The sequence below is a fragment of the Lepisma saccharinum genome, chromosome 22, assembly GCF_977018435.1.
Source record: "Lepisma saccharinum chromosome 22, izLepSacc3.1, whole genome shotgun sequence".
In the NCBI taxonomy this organism is placed as follows: Eukaryota; Metazoa; Arthropoda; class Insecta; order Zygentoma; family Lepismatidae; genus Lepisma; species Lepisma saccharinum.
Window position 1 is genome coordinate 15,685,488 of NC_139250.1, and position 25,969 is coordinate 15,711,456.

A 25,969-nucleotide genomic window follows, 5' to 3' on the forward strand; every position below is an offset into this window, starting at 1 on the left:
GCAGCCAAGTGCGTCATCCGGAGCATGGAATTGAGAATGCCGATCGTGGAATACGAAACAAACTACGCCCTCAAGTACAAAGCAGAGATCTTGAAGAGTCCGCAGGTACCGATTCACTTTCACGGTTACCAGTGCGTGCAGAAGATGGCGTCGGGAAGTCACATGGAATTCGACGTGACGACACAGTTCAACAACATACAGTTCGACATGCCAGATTTCGTCGTGGTGCTCTTTCAGACCGGGCGCGATAACAACCAGGAAAAAGATTCCAGCAAGTTCGACGACTGCAAGATCAAGAATATTTATCTGAAAAATGGACGCAACGAAGTTTTCCCGCGCGAGAATTACAACCTCGACATGACCAAAGACGATTACCTCAAACTTTACGAAGCTTACACCTCTTTCAAACGCGTGACCGAGGGAAGCATGGACATGTACTACACGCCCAGCGAATTCAAAACCCGCAGACCCATGTTTGTCATCAACACATCTAAGAGGAAGCAGGTGGTGGTCAACGATCGAACCAACATCAAGGTCGTCTGCGAGTTCAACAGTCCGTTGCCCGAGGACACCGTATGCAGTGTGATCCTGGTCGCCGAGAAGTCCTTCGTCCACGACGTGAAGAACGAGAGGGTCACAGAGCAGTTTTAACAAGTTTTTAACCTCTTTTCTTGCACAATAAGAAATTTTTGTACTAGCACAATCAGTTTCAATAGCACAATACAAAAATTTCACTAGTTCAAAATCAGTTACAATATTAATTTCATCAGTTATGAATTACAATATCATCAGTTTTTGCACTATAGCACAAGACAATCAGAATTTTTGCACAAAAATTTTGTTGTTGTTGTTTTTACATGAGAAAATTAACAATAAAATTTTTTTATCGTTTCAGATGCTGTCGAACATCAAAAAAACACATGCACATACACATACACACACACTAGAAAAAATAAGCATGCAACTTTATTTGTAACACACACATACATTCTCCATCTTCATCAAAAAATATTATAATAAACATAATTATTTTTATCTATATCTCACAATAAAACTCTATATCCAAAAATATTACAACATCAAAATAACACTAGAGTCGTTAGTACACATTGCATGCATTACGGAGGTCCTCTGTAGGGTTTCATGGAAGTTTGGGGGAAAAAAAAAAAAAACACGTGAAACTCTACAGAGGTGCGGCTATCTAGAACCGCAGCCATTAGAACCTTTTTGGGTTGGGCACCACGCACCCTGGCGGGGTTAGGGGCCAGGCATCCTAAAAACAACAATTATTATTTGTTTGTTTGCGTCACAATACTGAAATAAAAAGAAGTACGTACGTGTGTGTGTGGCGCATCGTTGCCGCGAGAGAGGATTGCAAAAATCACGATATACATTGGCGCTCGGGACTTGGAAATAATGCATATTCGCTCACCACTGTTGCCAGCTTAGTCTCTCTCTTTATCTTACAGCAACATTGGCATCTTTATTTTTTTAGTTGTAGGTGGGTTGCCAACGCACTCTAGTTAATAATGCTACATATTATACACGCACACACATACTGTGTTGCTATCTATCTATCTATCCCTCTCTCTTTTACAGCAGTATATGTTTGTTGCCGACTCTTTTTGCTCAGTGTGTGTATTGTTACGTCAGTATATAAATTAGTTAAGCCTCAAGTAAGATAGCTCTTGCCAAGTAAAAAAAAAGCTGTAGGTAAATATTAGCAACACTATCGGTTGTTTAACTTTTCCCTCTCTCTTTTTTTGTAAAAAGCTATGGCAAACCAGTAGGTTGGCAAATTGCTTTATGCACTGTAAGACCTCAAGCAGTATTGCCAGCTCCTTGTTTGAGGTTAGGTTAGACCCAAAAACAAACCTTGGTGACTTTTCAAGTAAAATGTTGGCAATACTCCAAGACAAGCCTCAAGCAGTATTGCCAGCTCCTTGTTTGAGGTTAGGTTAGACCCAAAAACAAACCTTGGTGATTTTTTAAGTGAGGAGTTGGCCACACTGCGAGAAAAGCCTCAAGCAGTGTTGCCAGCTCCTTGCTTGAGGTTAGGTTAGACCCAAAAACAAAAACCTTGGTGATTTTTTCAAGTGAGGAGTTAGCAACACTGCGAGCGCCACCGAGCGCCATTTTCGGTTTGCGAACCGGGGACACTGTTCTACTTTTGTGGTTTGTAATTTTTTTGTTTCATTTTAATGATTCTTGGAGGGGTCCATGTACATGCTCGTCTTTTAACTGCTACGCAGCCACGAGTTTTTTACCTATTGCGCTCATTTTGGTCTCAATCGGCAGCTAATGAACCAATTTTCACCCTAGTACATTTGTAGCCATTGGAGGTCGCTGTTTTCATATACAGGAATTAGTCTCACCTTCTCTGCGACAGCCTTTGAATATTTCTCTAGACTGATTGATTGACTAAATTGGGTTATTTTACATCTCTCTTCTGCTACTTTTTTCTAATCGCGACGATGAAGATGAATGAGGATATGATGAAGACATACTCATGCCCAGAACGGGATTCGAACCCAGGATACCTGGCGTCGTAGCACGCTGTGATAACCACTCCGTCACAAAGGCAGGAATATCTATAGGAATTCTCCTATTTCTTTTACCTACCTTAGCTATTTTCTTAAGAATTAACATGTTAGTCCTCAGCTCTTGATTAGGAGTTGGTAATACTCTCAACGGGACACGTGGAGGCTGGATTTTATCGCACGCAGCAGAAATGGGTGTGCAAACACTACAAAGTGCACTTGAGAGTTGTCCAGCCATTCAGATAAGATGTGCAGCACGTGCGAGGCAGAAAACAAATCAAGGTTAGTCCGGCGGGAGAAAGGAGTTGTGCCACCGATCCGATGAAATCAATCTGCGGGTTTCGTTAAGAGGTCGCCTTGTGAAATGCTTTAAAGGCTATTGAAAATTTTTGTGAAGATTCGACATCAAATCATTATCTTGGATGGCTTAATTATGAATTCAACAAGAAAGTAGTTAATGCTTGGTGACGAATCCTGGATTAGAATCAAGCAGAGAATCAAAGATTAGAAATTCTCAGGTAATGAATCACGGTTTAGAAAATGCATGGTAGTCAACCCAATGATTGTGAATTGTCAGGTACAGAATCAACATTACAAATTCTCAGGTAGTAAATCAAGGGTTAGAAATTCTCAGCTAAGGAATCCAGCATTACAAATTCTCAGGTAGAGAATCAAGCATTAGAAATTCTGAGGTGATAAATCAAGGATCAGAAATTGCCAGGTAGTAAATCAAGGATTAGAAATTCTCCTGTAGTAAATCAAGGATTCCAAATTCTCAAGAAGTAAATCAAGGTTTAAAAATTCTTATGTAGTAAATCAAGGATTACAAATTCTCAAGTAGTAAATCAAGGATAAGAAATTCCCAGATAGTAAATCAAGGATTAGAAATTATCCTGTAGTAAATCAAGGATTCCAAATTCTCAAGAAGTAAATCAAGGTTTAAAAATTCTCAAGTAGTAAATCAAGGATTACAAATTCTCAAGTAGTAAATCAAGGATAAGAAATTTCCAGGTAGTAAATCAAGGATTATAAATTCTCCTGTAGTAAATCAAGGATTCCAAATTCTCAAGAAGTAAATCAAGGATTAAAAATTCTCAAATAGTAAATCAAGGATTACAAATTCTCAAGTAGTAAATCAAGGATAAGAAATTCCCAGATAGTAAATCAAGGATTAGAAATTCTCAGGTAGTAAATCAAGCATTAGAAATTCTGAGGTAGTAAATCAAGGATTGGAAATTCCCAGGTAGTAGATTAAAGAATAAGAAATTCTCAGGTAGTAAATCAAGGATTGGAAATTCCCAGGTAGTAAATTAAGGATTAGAAATTATCAGGTAGTAAAACAAGGATTACAAAATTCTCAGGTAGTAAATCAAGGGTTAGAAATTCTCAGCTACGGAATCCAGGATTACAAATTCTCAGGTAGAGAATCAAGCATTAGAAACTCTCAGGTGATAAATCAAGGATCAGAAATTCCCAGGTAATAAATCAAGGATTAGAAATTCTCATGTAGTAAATCAAGGATTCCAAAGTCTCAAGTAGTAAATCAAGGATTAGAAATTAACAAGTAGTATATTAAGGATAAGAAAGTCCCAGGTAGTAAATCAAGGATTGGAAATTCTCAGGTAGTAAATTAATGAATTAGAAATTATCAGGTAGTAAATCAAGGATTGGAAATTTCCAGGTAGTAAATTAATGAATTAGAAATTTTCAAGTAGTAAATCAAGGATAAGAAATTCCCAGATAGTAAATCAAGGATTAGAAATTCGTAGGTAGTAAATCAAGCATTAGAAATTCTGAGGTAGTAAATCAAGGATTTGAAATTCCCAGGTAGTAGATTAATGAATAAGAAATTCTCAGGTAGTAAATCAAGGATTGGAAATTCCCAGGTAGTAAATTAAGGATTAGAAATTCTCAGGTAGTAAAACAAGGATTACAAAATTCTCAGTTAGTAAATCACGGGTTAGAAATTCTCAGCTAAGGAATCCAGGATTACAAATTCTCAGGTAGAGAATCAAGCATTAGAAACTCTTAGGTCGTAAATCAAAGATCAGAAATTCCCAGGTAGTAAATCAAGGATTAGAAATTCTCAGGTAGTAAATCAAGCATTAGAAATTCTGAGGTAGTAGATCAAGGATTGGAAATTCCCAGGTAGTAAATTAATGAATTAGAAATTCTCAGGTAGTAAATCAAGGATTGGAAATTCCCAGGTAGTAAATAAAGGATTAGAAATTCTCAGGTAGTAAACAAGAATTACAAAATTCTCAGGTAGTAAATCAAGGATTACAAATTCTCACGTAGTAAATCAAGGATTAGAAAATATTGGGTAGTAAATCAAGGATTACAAATTCCCAGGTAGTAAATCTGGGATTAGAAATTTTCAGGTAGTAAATCAAGGAGTGTTACCTGATCTCGATGGATCCGAAGAGGAGGCATGTGTTTTTCGCTCGGTTTATTGCCGTCAGCATGTTGAAAGACTGGGGCTAATCTTTGGGATGTCAGAAACGCATCTCTCTCTTCCCACGCGCATCAGGGCATGGGAAATATTTGGCAGGCGGGTTCCGAACCTAACAGATTTCACAAGATGGACTGGGAAGGTTGCAAGCATCGGCTCCGGTTACAAAGATACTTTTCTGTTGCTGGTGGGATTCCTACAGTGCAACTTACTCTGTACGAAGTGACATCCTGGAATGGTATGCGCCCTGGTACGTCTGTACTGTAATTTGGGTTGCGTTCGAAAGGGAAAATTCTAAGGTGTTTGGAGAAAAGGCACATAAGTCAAAAAATGCAATTTTACAGCGGACTGTTATTTATGTTTATTCTTTTAATAGTAAACATTACAGACATGATATAAAGGTCGGATCATAACTGTATAGAATCTTTACACATGTCCAATATACAATTATACTTATAATATATTCTTTAATTGAGTCAATATGAATTAAATGAGAGTAACGAAAAATCGCAGTTTGTGACTTATGTGTCTTTTCCAGAACAACCAAGAATTACGTTTTCCCTCATGATTGGATCAAAAACAAGGAATTAGGCATTGAACTCGAAGTGTGCATTACAAGGTCGTATAGAGAAGGGAGTTCCAGGCCCCTCAAGAAAGGCGCAAATTACTAAAATTAAATAAAATACTCGTTTGTATTTCAACTGTTATTCCTCGCGTTTTGGCGGACGAGACATCTCAGGTAGTAAATTAAGGATTACAAATTCCCATGTAGTAAATCAGGGATTAGAAATTCTCATGTAGTAAATTAAAGATTAGAAAGTCTCAGGTAGTAAATTAAGGATTACAAATTCCCATGTAGAAAGTCAAGGATTAGAAATTCTCAGGTAGTAAATCAAGGATTACAAATTCCCAGGTAGTAAATCAGGGATTAGAAATTCTCAGTTAGTAAATCAAGGATTACAAATTCTCAGGTAGTTTATCAAGGATTACAAATTCCCATGTAGTAAATTAAGGATTAAAACTTGTCAGGCAGAGAATCAAGGATTACAAATTCCCAAATAGTAAATCAAGCATTATAAATTCTCAGGTAGTTAATCAAGGGTTACAAATGCTCAGGTAGTAAATCAAGGATTACAAATTATCAAGTAGTAAATCAAGGATTATAAATTGCCAGGTAGTAAATTAAGAATTAGAAATTCTCAGGCAGAGAATCAATGATCACAAATTCCCAGGTAGTGAATCAAGGATTACCAATTTCCAAATAGTAAATCAAGGATTATAAATTCTCAGGTAATTAATCAAGGGTTACAAATTCTCAGGTTGTAAATCAAGGATTAGAAATTCTTAAGTAGTGAAGCAGTGATTGAAATTTTCACGTAGAAATCCAGAATTAGAAACTCTGGTGTACAGAATTTAAGATTAGAAATTCACACGTAGAGAATCCATGATTGAAATTCGCAGGCATAGAATCCAGGATTAGATATTTCCAGGTGAAGAATCCACGATTAGATATTCTGAAGTGAAGAATCCGGGGCTCCAAGTTTAAGGGAGAGAATACAGCATTAGAAATTATTATGACCGGAACGAGGTTTAGAGATCCCTGAATTAGTTATTCTCATGTTCTGAATAATGGATTAGAAATTCTGTGCATACACTCGATATTAGGATATGATATGTGTTAAGGGAATATAAATTACTTCTTTGAAATCTATAACCATGTTTGATTTGCTTTATTTTACTTCGCTTTTGTGCCACTTTTGCTAAATGCGAAGATGGGGATGGAATTGATGAATGGATACTCACAAACATCCATGCCAAGGCCGAGATTCGAACCCTAGCGTCGTAGCGCGGTGTGCTAACCACTCCGTCACGGGGCCGGTTCTAGAACCATGATTGATTGATTTTTGAAGTCCACTTTATGCACAGTAAGGCTAATCGGGACTGGACCTAGAGTTTAAAGTGGGATCCGAAACACTATGTGCCTCCACCGGGTATCGAACCCGGGACTCCTTGATTACAAGGCGACGACACTACCACTGCACCATCGAGGAGGCTCTCTAGAACCATGAAAATCACAACATATGATAGAATAGTACATAGGCCATGATATAAATTCAAGAATTAACTTGAATGTGGTCGAAAACCAGTTTTACATTTCAGCGTCAGTGAAACACGTCATAAGGTTAAAACACTATATATTCTCTTTAACGATGATGTCATGAGAAGAGTTCGTCCCACGCTAGACATATTACGAAAGTTCCAGGCATATTAAATTAACCGTTACGTTAAACAAGCATCGCTTATTTTCTTATGTCTTTTTCCTTGTAACGTGCCACATACAGCGCTGGACAGTACTGTTTATCTTCAACATTATCCTATACCCAGTAACCTAAAAATTTTTAAAGGCTGGGTTTTAGTAATGTCTGGAAACGTGGATGCTTTTGGTCTCGTTCAGGTCTCGGAATTCGCAACGAGACCGAGATTAGCTCGTATTGTTTATCATCCTTGAGTGTTTCACAGAGGAAGTCGGTTCATTTTTCCACTGAGCGTATTAAAAGTTTTGCTTTTGGGAGGGGATGAATGCAAGGAAATTTACTACATTTTTGGAGCAAATAAATTTGTTATTACTACATCAGTTGTTATAATTATTATTATTACTAAAGATAAACTAAAGGAAAACACCAAGACAATTAATAACTGCACGATATATCATTCTCACATTAACCGCCCATTGCTGGCTCTATTAAATTTCTATCTTTAGTCCATTATTGGTCGAGGAGTCTTGTTATGCAACTGTCAAAATATCCTCACCAAATAAAGTTAGAGGAAAAATAACTGCATATTCTTGTTTCTGAGAAAACACATCTTAAATGACGTGCCACATGATCCCCTTTCCATTTGAAAATCTGGAGGTAATTCCAAAATGGCGGCTTTCAAGATGGCCGCCATGATGCATACTGGCTCCATCTAGTGTGCCCCCACCTTCATTACCCATATCCGAAGTTTCATCGTCCTTCGTCAAGCCGTTTACAAATTAAAAGGGCCTCACCCTGTACACTCCTGTTCACATAAAATGGCACACTTTATAGGGTTGAACAGTTGAAGAATGTGCCACTTTATCTGAACAGGAGTGTACAACAACACAGCTTATCTTCTCAGTTACTTCTCAACAATTCTGACACTTATCAGGGGTTTATTTATTTTATTTCATAACAATGTGTGTTGTTTGAGATAGAAAGCACGGAAATAGTCTCGTTATTCTAAACCTGTTGCAAAACATAATTTGATAGCTATTCTGCTGATATGGAAGGTATGAAATAAGAAAATGATATCGTTTCACACAGCTACAGCTTATCTTGAGCCTTGCGATTAATAAGCATGATAGTGTCTGATTACTCTTATTGTATCTAACGGAAATCAAACGTGAATCATTTTGTAATCAGAAAAAAATGACACTCAAGGCTAGAAATTTACTCTCACGAGTTGTAACCGATAATGATATTGGGTTCGTCAGCTATGAGGCTTTTTACATCCGTTATATGCATATCCCCATCATCTATTCGTACATCGTGGCGATTGAATAAGTGAGTAGGAAAGCGGCGTAAATACTCTATGCGGAAGAAAGTCATTGGACACCACATGTAAGCGGATACCATCAATAGGAGGTCGGTCCGCCTTTGGCAGCGATAACAGCAGCCACTCGTTGTGGTAAACTGGCCACAAGGTCGTGTAGTACACCGAGCAAGATATTCTGCCATTCCTCCTGCAGTGCAGTCACCAACCCTGGAAGTGTAGAAGGGCGAGGCAATCGCGACCTCAATCGGCGCTCCAGTTCGTCCCACAGATGTTCGATAGGGTTGAGGCCAGGGCTCTGAGCAGGCCAATCCAGTCGGGTGACATAATTTTCTGCATACCAGTCCATGGTAGACCTGGAAACATGACAAGTCGCATTATCGTCCTGGAACACACATTCTTAGTTTCCATAGAAACGCCATAACGTGGGGAGCATGGAGTTGTCGAGAATATCTCGGTAGGACGCAGACGTCATGTGGCCATACACCGGTACCAGTGGACCCACGCCATGCCAGCTGAAACAACCCCACAACATTATGCCGCCACCACCATATTTCACTGTGGGTACTACACACCCGGGTAACAGACGTTCTCCGGTAATCGCCATACCCACACTCTCCCATATGATCGAAACAGTGTGAAGCATGATTCATCGCTCCATAGGACCTTCCGCCATTGCTCCACCGTCCAGTTTCTCCGCTCTTTACACCAGTGTAGTCTCTGCCGTTTATTGTTTTTTTATTATCAGGGGTTTGTGGGCAGCGGCTCGACCATGATAACCGAGCGCATGGCCTCCTTACGAAGTGTCTTGGTCGAAACAGTCAAATTGTCGCAAGTTGAAACTCTTCTGCAATCGAATGCATCGGACAGGTCCTGTTTTTCCAAATCTCCCTCTTCAGCGTTCTCCTGTCCAGGTCGTCCAATTTAGTGGGTCTTCCACTTCGTGGTGCATTGCTGCAGTGTCCCTTTTCCTTCCACTTCTTGATGACAAAGGCTAGTTGATTTAGAGACCTGTCGGGCATCAGCTATGCTACGTATACTTATGCCTCCTATGATCCCTCTTTGAAACATGCTGAGCTCTTTCCTGTCCGTCATTTTATCAGCGAATGATCTGAGAAGCCTCCTGCCGCCGTATATACCGTCTGTACTCTCTTTTCCATGAGGAGTTCGTTTCAGAGTTGAAACCGGGGTGTCCAATGACTTTCTTCCACATGGTGTATAATCAAAATGGTAACGAATCAATTTGTGTGTTTTCTTTTACGTCGCTTTTCTTCCTCGTTTGGTTACTCGCGACTCCTAACGTTCTCGGCCAGCGAGGTGGTTGGAAAGGTTTTCCGGACGTTGTTTGGTTCCAGTTTAGAGCAGGGCTGGAACTATGGACCGCCAGGGTGTAAAAATTCCCAGACTTTTCCAGCTTTTTCCAGACCAAGAACAAAAAAATTACAGACCAAATCATTAGGGCAATTGGTGAACATAAACACCTCTGGAACAAGATCGCTATTTTTAGCTAAACACTCAAACTTTGAATTCCACTTAAAGGTAATAATGTGAAGAGAAACTGACAAGTAATGACTGTTGGGTAGAGGGGAGGGAAGCAAGTTAAGCGTCAGGAGTGAGTTTCTACGAAACCTTCATTTGACTAATTTGATCTTTGTTTCGTAGCGTCGCTTCTCTTCCACTTCTGGCTAATCGTGAAGATAAGGATGGGTGACGATGATGAAATTGATGGAAAACTCACAAAGAACACTTATGATCACTCTGGATTTGAACCTCGGGAACCCGGGCGCCGTAGAGTCCTAACCACTACGCCACGGAGGTCAGCTATGAATATTATCATATGGTTTATTCTGATAAGAGAATAAGTTGGGTGGGAAAATAAAAAAAAATGTGGTATGCACGTAGCCAAACGGCTGAAGCCCCCACTGAAATCCCACAAATATTTCGTTGGTTTATAAACCTACATCTTTAATTGATTGAGTTGCTATTTCAAGTCCACTTTATGCACAGTAAGGCTAATCGGAACTAGACCCTAGAGTTTAAAGTGGAATCCGAACCACTTTGTGCCTCCGCCGGTTACAAGGCGACGACGCTACCACTTCGCCATCGGGGAGGCCCTTCTGCCGCTTTGAATCCCCTCCGAAATGAAATTCTGTGTACGCACAGCATATTTTATTTTCAAAATAAAAGCTCTAAGCATCCAATTCACGAACATCAATTCCCCACATAATTTACCTTTAGCAGTGTTGTCAACCACTTTCCGGCAATGTTCCTACAGACGTAGTCAAAATATCCCTACAACTGACCAAATGTCCCTACGCCAAGTAAAGCGACTAAAAAATCACCACCTCATGAGCATGCAAGACAGAAGATAAAATATACACATTTTCTTACCAAATCCTTCTGCTCGACAATTTATGAATAATGGTGAGTCATTTACTGTTGATTATGTTATTTGAAGTCATACATGCTGCTGTTGTGAAGAGATAGATGTTGGTTGGTGATGCTGTATTTCCTGCAGTCTTCTTCACGTGCCAAAAGTCCCTACGTTTTCCCTCATTTGGCAAAATCTGTCCCTACGCGGGCAAAATATAGTGAAAAGTCCCTATGCGTAGGAACATGTCCCTACGGTTGGCATGACTGGCCTTTAGATGGTGATTGCTGATAAGGGATAAGCCCCCCTCCCCCGAAATAAAATTCTGGTTACGGGCCTGGTGTGCTACGCACTGGGCCCCTTCTGGAAAGAAATTCTAGCTTCGTCCCTGTAGACTACAATAGGCTGAGTCTCCAAGCATTATTACGACATCAAATAACAGTAACGACATTTTGTTCAAAGCAATCTCTTTCTCCAACAATCAAGCGCACATCCTTGTCAAATTCGATCAACAAGAGGAAATGGTAAGAAAGGATAATGCAGTTTACGGAAACAAGATTTCTCAAGTGCTTCTCATAGTTCCAGATTCGTCCGCAAGAGCGCGCCAAACGTCGGAAGCCAAAGAGATATACGACGCAGACGTTCGACTTCACGGAATTACACACAGGTGGCACTGCACAGCAAAGCACATAAAAAAAGAGGGAATTCAGTCGTAATAGGGAAAATCTTTCAAAGCATACACCAGCAAGCAACAGGAAGTTGTCAAACCATGGCTCAAGAAAATGGAGGATTGCGTAAAATACGCGGACTTCAAGGAATGATTTCGAAACTTTGCTATGTCACATTCTAGCTACGCTTCCTACACGTACTTTTTATTACTGCTACGTATCTACGCGTGGATCATCTCCCAAATGCCTCGTCTAGTTTAAAAATATTTGAACAGTTTGATTAAAGCAAATGAAAAATATAGTACGTAAGCATACATTTTTCTGATACTGTGGCTACTGTGGTAATGTTTGTTGAGTGTGTTAATGAAACTAGTAAAAATTTCAGTAACTTTTCTTCCAGTGAAACTAAAACATTCTGTATGTACTCTATAATTGTAACTTAATAGTCTTTGTACCTGAAGTTTTGAGATTCTTTTAACGATAGTTCGAAAAATATCAGCTGCAATGTTTATTTACAGTTTAATGATATTGACACAATTTATGGTTTAACATGATTAGTATTTTGTACATTTTTCTTCACAAATGTTTGCTATTTTTGCCCATAAAATTAATGAACTTTAAATTTCCTTTCGTATGAGCTTCACACCATCAGTACATATAAAGTATTTTATTTCCTATCTTAGAACAATCACCATTAAATGATTACGAGAGTAATGTACTTTCACCAATTTCTGATATCTACAAAATCCTTATGTACATTATTCTATAAATTATTTATTTAGAGTGATTTACATCAGCGTGATGAAATTGGGAAGCTACGAGTGAGTAGCGTAACCCGGTCTCGGAACTCTCCCGTAACGGCTGAGGGTTCGACGTGCTGACCCCACGTCACCCCATTACCGGTTGAAGATCTACACACCTCAAGGATTGTTGGAGGGAGACTGGTAGTCGGGAGATAGGTCCTTTCAGGGCTGTAGAACCACGGGTTATGATATGTTATGTTAATCAATAACAACTAAAGTGTTAACTTTTTTTTGAAACCGGGAAAATGTTCGGTAAACTGCCACGAAGAAGTGATGTGAGTCGATTTTTAACTAGTAGGCGCCGACTCCATGGGACTTGGACGGGCTCGAGGCCCCCCCCCCCCCCAATGTTAACGATGTGGAGGCAGAGCCCCAAAATAATTTTGCTTAAGAGGATCTAATGTATTATTTTGCTTCTCTTGTAAAGTTTACTCTGGATTGTGCCACATGAACTTAACTTTAAATACACATTTGAAATGTTCTACACCATTAACTTTGGGGGGCTGAGACCGCTAAACCATCAACTTTGGGGGGGCTATGACCAGAGACAGCAAGACACATGACTTATTACTATATACTAAGTATATAATTATGAGTGTTGTTAACATTTTTACTAAAAAGAGTTTCAAAAGATGATGTGCATGAACTAGGGTAGTGGATGGGACGTTCGGGCTACAAATGGCTCTCACATGACATTCAGAACGAGATCATTGATATATTAGGGAGATCTGTTTTGCGTTCCGTGGTAGCAGATATTAAAAGTCGGGAAGATTTTGCTATTATGGTTGACGAAACTTGTGACATATCCATCCGTGAACAATTATTATTCTGCATTCCAACTGTGAATGAAAATTTTGATATTTTTGAGGAATTCATGGGCTTTTATGAGATTCCGAACACTGAGGCATTCATTAATTTATTTCAATGAACAGAGCAGCCCAATAATTTTGACAAGTCGGCGCCCCCTAGGTGTTTCAGTTTTATTGTAAGTATAATATATGCAAGAGTCCCTGAGTCCTAATTTCGCACCAAATGCAGTTTAGTAGTAATAAATTATTTTTAAAATCCGGCAATACCGGTATAGTTAATAAAAAAAAAGAAAGAAAGCTTGATATAATGGTTAAGGGGCGCTGGTCTAGTCGTCGGTCGACCTTCTCCATAGTGGAGTGGTCAGCGCAGCGGCTCTACGACGCAGAGGTCCCGGGCTCGAATCCCGGTTCGCGCATGGATGTTGTGAATGTCTGACGTGAATGAAAAATTCGAGACTTGAGATTAATTGATTTGTGTGGGAAAGCTCTCGCTTGGGGGGTTTCCCTTTATATTGAAAAATAAAAAAAGTCTGCAGGGCGTCTGACTGCCACGCGGGAGACCCGGGTTCGGTTCTCGGGGTGGGTGATCTAAGATCGGAATTTTTCAGGCCTCGTCACCGCATACAGCTTCTCAACCAGCCTCAAAACAATGGGTACCTGGGGGCAACCCTACGGGGTAAAAGCGGCCGGAGCGTGGTGCTGATCACATCACCACCAAAATGGTATAGATCGAGAATGTGTGGGGCCCTATCCCCACATTCCCTAAATGTACCATCATGGCACGCTGCTATATGCACGGGAAACTAACTTTTTACCTTACTAATTGTTGTACCCAACCTTTTTGGAAAAAAATTGGCATAAAATCTGCGACGATTAGTGGAAAATGAAGACAGAGAAGGAAGAATAGAAAAAAAATACAGAAGAAAAGAAAAAAAACTGACGTGGAAAATAGAAGGTACGAGAATCTTTGATCACCCGAAAATATTTGGTTCACCCTTGAGCCAACCCTGCACAAAATCTGTCCCTAATCACGTGACACACACAATTTTACATGCACAGGAAACATGCGTGTTAATCAAGCACTCCTGGGTAGATTTCACACCGAAGCGACACATGGGAACGAACCAATCACACAGTTTGAAACCGTACCGGCATGACACGCTGCACAAGCCTGCATTTGATTGGTCGATCCTCGAGTGACAAGCGACACGGTGTGAAATCTCCGTCAAGCGTAGTCCAGACCAGGAAATAAGGAAAGTTTGGTTGACAATAGTTTGGAAACTTTATACCAAGAGAAATGTCACGTTTCTTATGTTTCGAAAGAAATCCAAAGATACAAAAGGTTCAGTATTTAATGCGACATATATACAAGGTGGCGCAAAAGTCATCACCTGTTTAAACAAAGTAGGTTTTTTTGTGTTAAACTTTTATTGATACTTGTAAGTTTTACGTCCTCAAATTTTAAGGATAACATCCAATAAATGACCACCATTCGAATTGATGCAAATTTGGGCTCTTCTTTTTATTGCGTTTTCCATGGTGTTGGAAATCTGCGGGAAAATGTTTTCAATTTCATGCTGAATATTGTCCTTAAGTTGCTGTAACGTCTAGGCAAAAGATCTGGAGAGGACAAATCGGGGGACCTGGCCGGCCATGGCAAATCACCAAAATGGGATATTACTCTGTCCGGAAAAGTGTCACGCTAAATTGTCACAATTTTTCCACGTTCTTGTGGGGTTTACTTAATCATTTTTTCACACAATATATTTCGTGAGTATCTTCTATTTAACTGACGAAACACTACTGATATAAACAACAAGATGTCAAAATAAAGGTCAGTTCAAATAGGATGATGAAATTTGCGCCACCCTTTAGTTCCGAACATACTTCCTCTATCCAGAACTATAACTAGTGCCATTTAGCCCATAAGAGTTGATTTCGAATATTGTAATGAATGTCAGAAGATGTAACTATTCTACCTATCAGCACAATTGAGGGGCTTAGTGGAAAAACGGCGTATCCCGCAAAATTTTCAAAAACGAGATAACAGCAAATTTGGATTTGTGCACCATTAATACATATCCTGACAAACTTTCACAGTTCATTTGCATACCACATGGGTTGTACACCCACATTAATGAAACAACACAATTGTTTTTCCGGTACGTTGAGTGCAAAAATGAACTATCCCCTGTCAACGCCAGAAAGTTGGTGGAATAATGACCTATCCCCTTTGCTTGTTATCGGAATGAAGCATGTAAAATGTGTTGCGGTCTGTCATTGGCTACAAGCTAGATAATCATCCAATCGTGGTCACTCTTGTATTATACTGTTGAAAGTAAACATGACAGCTGTGCGAGTTGTGCTCACCTGTAAAACCACGGAAACGACAGAGAAACGAAGAAAATTGGAAAGACAATGAACGTAAGCGCAAGAGGAACACAGGTAAAACATACGTTTTACACAACTCTGAAGTGGATCACAGGGGAAGCAAGTCAAGTATGTGGTGTCATGGAAGATATTGACTGCAGTGACATCGAGTGATACAATCATATGCACTTCCTCACAAAGGAACTGACGTAAGTGTGTGTTGATTTGCAGTGCAATATCAAGATATTTCTTTACATTGTAGCGTTAGAATTGTGTTACTCTCTTGAATATTAAAGTGTTGGTGCCTTGAAACGCAAACCCTTCTTTCTCTATAAAACATGCTAATGTGGGATACGCCGTTTTTCCACTAAGCCCCTCAATTATTAACTATATTTTTGCGTCTGGTTTTGGACTCCGTCTGCGGGATGGCATGGGTTCGAGTCCGCCTGCGTTCAGTCTCTGGGTTTTCGGCCTGTGTGTAGGACCGGTGGCAACCCACCATCGTGAGGAAATTGGGGAGTTAGGAGTAAGTAGTGTAACCCAGTTTGGGAAATCTCCTATAACGGCTGAAGGTACGACGTCCTGACCCCACGTCACCCTATTACCGGTTGTAGATCTCCACACCTCTAGGTAGAATTGTGGGAGGGAGACTGGCAGTCGGAAGATAGGCCAAGGCCCTTCCAGGGCTGTAGAGCCACGGGTTATGATATGTTATGTTTTCAGGACATGAAACTACAGGATCCAACGAGGTTCTTGGAAAATAAAAGAATAAACATTATTCTTTTTGTGCTTCATTTGCACATGAATATTTTCCAGCGACCGAAAGGAAACAACCTGCTACAACTTTTACAGTATGTAAAGCAATGACTTGCGATAAAAGAGACGTTCCTCTCAATTTTTACGTGTCTAAAATTTTATAATAAATCATTACATGTAATAAGTTTTATAATAACTATAATACAAGATTTAAAATTGATCGCTCAAAAACATAGCCTACCCATGTTTCAGAACGATAAATTTCAACTCCTTTATTTCATCTGGACATTGATTGAAAAATATAGCCAGATGTCGGGCACACTTGGTACTGACTTCTGACACGACCAATGTTGCAAGTACACATCGCAATACCTTTTCATGAACATGCCATAATTAACACCAAAAAATCGTCCGTAATGCATAAAATTTTATCATTCTTTTATCAATTCGTTAAATTCGATACCCACATAGGCCATCGATACATACCGAAATTATTTTCAAGCGACTTCACAGCTGCCTTATATCCATGGTTGTTTTTACTTCGTATAAAAACTTTTTCCACATACTGAAAGTTCATATAGAGCCTGATTTTCTTGTTTAATGTTTAAAAAATATCCACATACACAAAGTTAATACCCATTGTAAGTTTCATGTATCTATCGTTTCTTATAGGTACTAACGTTTAAATCTCGGTTGCGTGAGTTTTCGGACACCCTGTATGTGGGTGGGTGTTGGAAAAAGTGTGAAGCTACAGTGCCATCAAATTAAGAACCGAACTGTAATTTGGCCAATAATACGTATATGTTTGGGGGGATACAAATATTGTTTCCTGGTCTGGTTCCAACCTTGAAGAAAAAAATGAGCAAAATACGAAATAACTACTACAAAACTTGTAAAAAAAATGAAAAAAAAAATAGAACGTGTGAAACGGAAGTTACCTGACAGACGAAACCGGTATAGCTCATGGAAACAAGGGTGGACTGCAATTACAGAACACCTAAAAAACGAAAGCAAACAGAAAAAAAGAGTTAGCAAGACATGGCATGTAAGAAGAAGGTAAAGGGGGTATGTGTCAGGCCAAGAAAACAGAACTAAGTTAGTTGGCCCATGTACATAGATGGAGACAGAGGATGTTAAGTCTAGTAGTAACTAATGAAATGGCATTTCAAATACACACACGCACGCACACAGTAAGAAGTGGAAGAGAGTAAGGATACCTAGTTATTGTGCTCGCAAATGCATGCTGAATTATAGTTCGAGAGGAGTATAGAAGGTGCACCGAAGATTAAGACTAAAATACTTCTAGCGTGGACGATAATGAAAGGACTCCTGGCAACACTGAGATTTATTTTTTCGAACCTTCTTTTAACTCCTATTCAGAGGACAAATTGGAAATAAATTACTGCCGGTATACACAGACCTGTCTATTGGTACAATCCTCTTTTTTGTGATTTCTTAAAAAAAAAACAAAAAAAAAAGATTCTCATTCTATCTCCTTTATCACCAGAAACTGATATTCTTTTTTTATTATTTGTGTCACGCATGAATTGTAATAACTAAGGCTCGGAAGTTGAAGACCTATTAACTGAAAAAAAAAGACCTATAAAAAGACCTAAAAATATCAAAAAAGGCCCTAAAACGGAAAAAAGGACGTATAAATGTGATCCAAATTAATTAATAACTTCAGTTTTAATTACATATTTAATGAATAAAAAATGTAAAATTCTGGTGGTATGGAACACACAGTGCGAGAAAACTATATGAATGAAATGCATCTTCTTTCAGACACTATATATTTTTTTAGATTAACATAATTTGAAAAATCATATTTGAAGAATCATATTTGGCCTAACCACAATAGGATTACAGAAATAGGACTTCGGATCCTATTGGAGTCGTCCAAAAATGTTTTTCTCTCGTTTCAGGGATGGTTCAAATATATTTATTTCTCTTTTTTTATTATTTCTTTACTACAGAAAGGATGTTTAAGAGGTGATGAACTGATGATGATTCGAATTGAGAATGGGAAGTAAAAACGTAGTCGAAAGAAGGTGAAGTTGCAAAAAAAAAAAGCCGTTAAGACCTAAAAAAGGACCAATAAGCCAAAAAAACGCCGAAAAAGGCTAAAAAAGGACAAATAAAACCCATCTTTTTCTGGCCTACAATGACCCAAAATGAACATATATTATGTTGGGCCTCGTCTTCGGACACCAGAAAAAAAAAAGGATTTCTCCTCAACTTCGAAGCCCTAGTAATAACTAATAACGCATTAAGGCCGAATCACACGAACTGGATATCTAGTTAATTGGCGCTGAACTGGCTACCTGCCCGGATGTGTTGTCTGCCTGGCTGGCTGTTTGACTGGGTTGGAGGAATAGGACATGTTCTAACTCCTACTGGCTTTTCTCGACTGGATCCTGTGGAACAGCCAATCAGAGCAAAGTTTGGCCATGTGAAGATAATCTGTGAGTTTGCAAAGGGGAGTTTTTTGTCTGTGGTTTCCGAGTGTTGGCTGTTTTTGTTAGTTTCTCGATAAAAAAGGGAAAGAAATGACGTACAGTGCATTCGTGTTCAGTTCATTAATATTTAGATATTTATGCAAAGCGAGGAGATGTGTACGTGACAAATATGATTAGCCGAAAATGAAAATCGTTATTATTCCAAGTGTATTAAATTACTTGTTTGATTTTTTTTAAAAAAAAATTGTGAATGAATGCTACGAATCTCATGAATATGCATACCCGAGTTAATTAAAAAGCTTGTTCGTATATTCCTTTTCGAGCCAATCTCTAGTCAATACTTTTCCTTTCTAATTTTTAATAAAAGCACAAGCAGTAATTCTCCTACAACATTCTTCAAATTGCTCGTCCATCTTTACAGATTGTCTGCTCTGCGCAATGTCTTATGAGAACAAAAGAGTATCGACAAGTACGGTAACAAGTATCGTGTGAGGCGAAAACTAGCAAATGGGTAGCCAGTCCAGCGCCAACTAGGGCATTCCTAGTGAGAAATTAAATTACGTGTGATTCAGGCTTTAGACATTAAACCACTCATTGCAGAACTTCCTAAGACAAGCTGCATAATATGAGTAATGGACATATAATATTTAAAATAATTTTGATCAGTCAAACCAAATAATTGTTAAAGGGACAAACAGATAATGCTGTAATTTTAATTCTCCTATGCAAAAAGCACTTATTTAAATTACTATTTCAATTGCAGACGCTATTTTTGCGTTTCTCATGACGTACGATCGACAAGGAGCTCTCGTGGAAGGAGGTGTGGGGAAGAGTGCAGAGTGCTGTACGGTACAACTTAAACGTGCAAGAAAGAGAGAGAGAAATAAGCGAGTACATTGTTGGCCATTGCGTAGCTACTTATGCGATCAGCTCCAATAAATAAGTGGCAATTTTTAAAAGAATACTTCTGGTATGCTTGTTGTCATATGAATTTACTGCCGGTATGCCATACCGGTTCATACCGACCCAATTGTGTACGCCTTCTGTCATTGGAGGATATACCTCCTCTATTGAAGGAAATAATAAATAAATAAATAAATTCCATCACTGCTCCTATTTCGAGGTTTTCTTTGAAGGAGTTGAATTACAACATAGGTTATGCTTATTTTTGTCTGGAATCTATAATTTTAAAAACATGGCGGAAAGACTAGAAATAAAATTTCTATATGATATATTGAATTTGAAAACCTTATAAAAGCGATTTTTTATGATATATTGAATTTGAAAACCTTATAAAATCTTGATTTTTTATGATATATTGAATTTGAAAACCTTATAAAAACTTGACCTTTTATGATTGAATTTGAAAACCTTATAAAAACTTGATTATATTGAATTTGAAACAAAACCTTATAAAAACTTGACCTCTTTATGATATATTGAATTTGGAAACCTTATAAAAACTTGGTTTTTTTATGATATATTGAATTTGAAAACCTTATAAAAACTTGATTGTTTATGATATATTGAATTTGAAAACTTTATAAAATCTTGATTTTTTATGATATATTGAATTTGAAAACCTTATAAAAACTTGACCTTTTATGATTGAATTTGAACCTTGTGAAAACTTGATTTTTTATGACATATTGAATTTGAAACAAAACCCTATGAAAACTTGACCTCTTTATGATATATTGAATTTGGAAACCTTATAAAAAGTTGTTTTTTATGATATATTGAATTTGAAAACCTTATAAAAACGACCTTTTTATGATATATTGAATTCGAAAACCTTATAATAACTTGATTTGTATATGATATATTGAATTTGAAAACCTTATAAAAGCTTCATTTTTATGATATATTGAATTTGAAAACCTGAAAAGAAACTTGATTCTTTTATGATATATTGGATTTGAAAACCTTAAGTCTTGGCTGTACCTGTGGCCGGCGCCATTGAAATTTCCTATCCTCTCGAAAAACCGTAACGATATTGCAAATTCTTGAAAAATATTTGTCTGAAATATTTGTTAGAAGAAAAGCCTAGCTCTACAAACACTAACAAAAAACTTTAAAATATTTTGCTGGAGCTTGATAATTTAGAATAGCAAATATTTATGTCAAAAGAGCATCAAATCTTGCTAAATTAAAAACTCCCGATGAGCTACAGATAAAGACCAAACGTTTAAGTGCATCATCGTAAAAGATGCAGGAAGGCGCATCAAAACTCATCAACTGATGCATTAAAGTGCATCTCGACTGAAAGAAATCCCCACTTCCATAATATGACATTGGTGTTTCGTTTAGGATGTACAAAAATGCATAAAATGTGAATCTGATTCTTCGCAGCTGCCATAAAACACAAGATGTGTTCTGGTGCATCAATAGATATGATGCATAAATTTTCTGTAGGGTACTCTCCATTTAGTTATGGTAAAGACAACAGTCATCTCGAAACTGATACAGTTTTTGTTCATTCGGAAAGAGGAAGTAGAGGGGGAGGATAAGAAATAACACTGAACTAGTTTTCCAGGGACATGCCGGTCAATGGAAAGAGTGCGACTTCTGACGCGTAAAAGCCGCGTTTCTTCTCTTTTTACCCCACGAAAAGATTCCCACGGAACTTCATGATGCATCACATCACGTAATTATGAACATTCAATACAACATGCTCCATTTTCTTTAAAATCGTGTAGCTTTTCCTGCTTTTCGTCTTCGATAGTGTTGCCGTAAGGCATGTTGGGTCACTTGCAAGATGGTAGTGAAGACTTAAGTTACACCATGTGTCGCGATAAGCCAAAATTGGCCAATAACAATAATACAAACAAATACAACTACTACACACACACAGGTAGTATATATGTGTGTGTGTTTGTGTGTAAACCTGAGGTGACAGTTTACAGTATTACAATTTGTAGTATATAATACTATTTGTACACTACCTATCTTTTTGTACGATAAATTTCAACTCTCTTCGTTCATCTTGGTATTGCTCTCTCTCTCTCTCTCTCTCTCTCTCTCTCTCTCTCTCTCTCTCTCTCTCTCTCTCTCTCTCTCTGTGTGTGTGTGGAAAGAAGAATAACACTGATCGGCATGAAAATCCTCCCACGAGGATGAAAGGGTGTACCTTATAGATTTCGAGTCGCTGATTACGAATATCGCATTGAAAAAGTTCCAGCACGTAAGGTTTTTTTTTTAGGGGGCATTTTCCATAAAAAATTACCGAAAAATTGTATTTTTGTAATGAAATTGTATTTTTTATGCTTGGAATGCATAATTGTGTATTTTTACCTCAATCCAAGAATTGTTACTATATCCTAGGAACATTCTTTCCCCTGCCCCCACACCCCCCCCGAAATAGAAGAAAATTCCAAATACACCCCACCCACTCCAAAAAAACAGTGAATTCTGCCACAACACACATTTTTTTGAGAATTCCAGATAAATGTCAAAACAAAAATGTGAATAATATTGCATTTTAACATTACTACTGGAAGAAATATTTTCACGATGTCCCATGAGCCATAAGTGACTGGCTCTAAAATGAATGGTATCTTACAATTTTTAACTATGTGTGACAGGCTTATTTGTTTACATTGGAGTTCAACGTTTTATTTTCGTTACACTCTTCCTACACTGTCACCTCGGCTTCCTTCAAGGTAAAAGGATTCGTAATCAACTTGTGGTCATTCGTTGGCACCCCTTTGTCTAGACGACAAACAGGATGTGGCTGGAAAAAGGTGCCAAGACATCCACCTCGTTGTCCCATGAAGCAGATATTTTACTTCCGAGGTGATCGTGGTGTAAGAGAATCGCGTTACTCTGTGTCTGTTTATATCTTTAAGGAAAAATATTTCTGCGTGAAATATTGACATTTGTGTTAAACCAACATGCCACGAACTTGCAAAAACTCGGTAGATTCATTCTGCTACATGTGTGGGGAAGTGGTCTTCAAGGAGCAAAGTAGGGCATTGTCACCGTTCCTAAAGACAGCGTACCACCTGTACTTTGGGTGTAAAGTCGGCGACCAGGATCGCGATTGGGCTCCCAAACAAAGTTGTAACTCGTGTGCGCGTTCTCTAAAAGGACGGTTGAAAGGTACACATAAATCGATACCATTCGCTGTACCTATGGTTTGGCGCGAGCCCCGGGATCATGTTGCAGACTGTTATTTCTGCCTGACCAATATTACAGGTTTCTGAAAAGGCACGAAGCATAAAATACAGTATCCTGACTTGGATTCCGCGAGGAGACCTGTCCCACATGATGATGTTCTGCCTGTACCCGTACCACCAGACTCACACTGAGCAGTGTTTCATCCGACGAAGAACCTGCGACTTGTCAGGATGTTGCACAATCTTCGAGTACGCATTCAGATCCCAATTACGCCCCAGTGTCTGACACTAAGGAACCACATGTGATAAGTCAGGAAGAACTGAATGATCTGATCAGAGACTTAAACCTTCCGAAGACCAAGGCCCTGTTGCTTGCATCACGACTTCAACAATGGAATCTACTTGACCGAGATGTGAATATATCGATGTACAGAAAAAGAGAGGTGAGCCTAGTTCCTAATTTTACAAAGAATGGTGATTTGGTGTATTGCAGTGACATTCCGTCGCTTATGGAACAACTGAAATTTGACTACATCACTGAAGAATTATCTCGGGAATCATAAGTCACCTAATTACAAAGACATTGTGGGCAGGTTAATTACTTCATTTCGTACCATGGGATTTAATATGTCCCTCAAGTTACATTTCCTGCATTGTCACTTGGACTTCTTCCCTCAACAGTACAGCTTGGGTGAGGTCTCCGATGGACACGGTGAAAGGTTTCAACAACAAATAGCTACCATGGAGAGGCGCTACAGTGGGAAATGGAGTGTGAATATGTTGGCCGACTTCTGTTGGAATGCGACACGCGAGACACCCTGTACAAATTACAAGAGGAGCAGGAACACCAATTGACATGCAAATGTTGAACTTTTACTCTTTATGTAGTTGTATCTGCTTGTTTTATATTGAAATTCTGATGATAGCATGCAATTTTATATGGGGGGAGAATAGCACCTTTGCGTGGTAATTGAAACCCGCCCCCATCCCCTCCCTCAAAACTGGTACGTCTTGGAGAAAAACGGGTTGCGGATTCGAACTCAGGAGCTCGAAATCTATAAGAATCACCTAATTTGGTTCATGGGAGCGACAAAAAGTTTAATTTTGCCGAACAGTGTAATAAAGGAGAGAAAGAGAGAGATGATTGAATAACATAGCCAGATGTCGGGCACACCTGACACTGCCCTCTGACACAACCAATGTTGCCAGTACATTTCCTAATTTTAAAAAAACACTATTTTTTGTGAGTATGTCAAAATTAACCCTATAAATTGCCTGTAATGCATAAAAAATTATCGTTCTTTTAACAATTTGATAAATACTTCACAGAGACCATGGGTACGTACATATCGAATTTTTTTTGCAAGCGACTCCACAGGTATTTTATCCATGTTTGTTTTTACTTCGCATAATAACTTTTTCCGCAATATGAACATTCATGTAGAGTATGATTCTCTTGTTTAATGTTTAAAAAATATCTGCATGGACAAAGTTAATACCCAGCTTAAGTTGCATTCCCCTATCGCTTTTTGAACAAAGGTTACGTATGTTCAAAGTCGGGAGTGCGTGACTTTTTGGGCATCCTGTACAACCCAGGGCAGTGGCGTGCCCAAGGCGGATTGGTGGGGGTTGTAAACCCCCCCCCCCCTTTGGCCCATTATTCGTAAAAAAAATGCCAAAGGAAAAAAAAATATGACAATGAGAGCTGACTCCTAAGAAAAATATACGTAAGTCCTCCCTTTCGAAAATCTTGGGCACGCCACTCACCCAGGTTGTACTACGTGAAAGGGAGATTCATATTTGGGTGTCTTGAAAAAGGATCACCCCTTATACTTGCGACTGTATTCCTAATAAAAAAATATCTTCATCGCCGCGATTCCTGCACAGTGTGCTACCGCTTGAAGGCTATTAAGGCTCGACTGACCTTTGGCAGCCGATTTTTTTTTAAAAAAAATCCTCCCCATTCGAAAAACCGCTGTGATATTTCAAAATATGAAAAATTACGTACGTTTAGAATTCCTTCTAGAGCATTGACGTGAATTTTCGTGTAGTTTTCTTTGACTGTTGTCTAGATACGAGGGCGGGCTGAAAAGTAATGCCTGCTATTTTTTGTGACGGTGTAAAGACATTTTGGATTTTGAGCAACCATGCATTGTACTCTTCAGACTTTCCCCCTTCTCCATGCCAAGTTTCAAACTTCTATCACCAGGGGTTGCTGAACTAGAGCGAGGAAAATGGCAGCATGTAACCATACTATTTCGGTGCACCTGAAACTGCGGGTGGTGACCTAGTTTCTAACTGCAGAAAATGTGTCCCCCAATTGACATTCATGAGAGAATGAAGGCTTTTTATGGCAATGGATGTGTAACGTCAGTATTGTATGATGATGGGCTGTTAATGCTCACAATGAAAACCCCTGCTGAGGAACTCTCAATGTGTGTGCCAAAGAACTTCTTGAGAGTTGAGAGTTCCTCAGCAGGGGTTTTCATTATAAGCATGAACAGCCGAACATCATACAGTACTGACGATACACATTCATTGCCATAAAAAGCCTTCATTCTCTGATGAATGTCAATTGGGGGACACATTTTCTGCAGTTAGAAACTAGGTCACCACCCGCAGTTTCAGGTGCACCGACATAGTATGGTTACATGCCGCCATTTTCCTCGCTCTAGTTCAGCAACCCCTGGTGATAGAAGTTTGAAACTTGGAATGGAGAATGGGGAAAGTCTGAAGAGTACAATGCATGGTTGCTTAAAATCCAAAATGTCTTTACACCGTCAAAAAAAATAGCAGGCATTACTTTTCAGCCCGCCCTCGTATAATCAAAAGTTTCGCGATTATGTAAGTCTATTAAACCATTGATAATATAGATAGCAGTACAAGAAAACTACACGGAAATTCATGGCAATGCTCTAGAAGGGATTGTAAGCGTATGTAATTTTTCATATTTTGAAATATCCAAGAGGTTTTTCGAATGGAGAGGACAATTTGAAAAAAAAAATCGTCCATTCGACTGCCAAAGGTTCAGCCGAACCATGATTGGATCA

General features: G+C 38.7%; 1 protein-coding gene across 5 annotated transcripts in view; it reads right to left on the reverse strand.

The window, feature by feature from the left end:
* Nucleotides 1–25,969, reverse strand: part of LOC146004744 (uncharacterized) — a 632,500-nt gene that overhangs the window by 406,284 nt on the left and 200,247 nt on the right. The gene's annotated exons all lie outside the window — the stretch shown is intronic.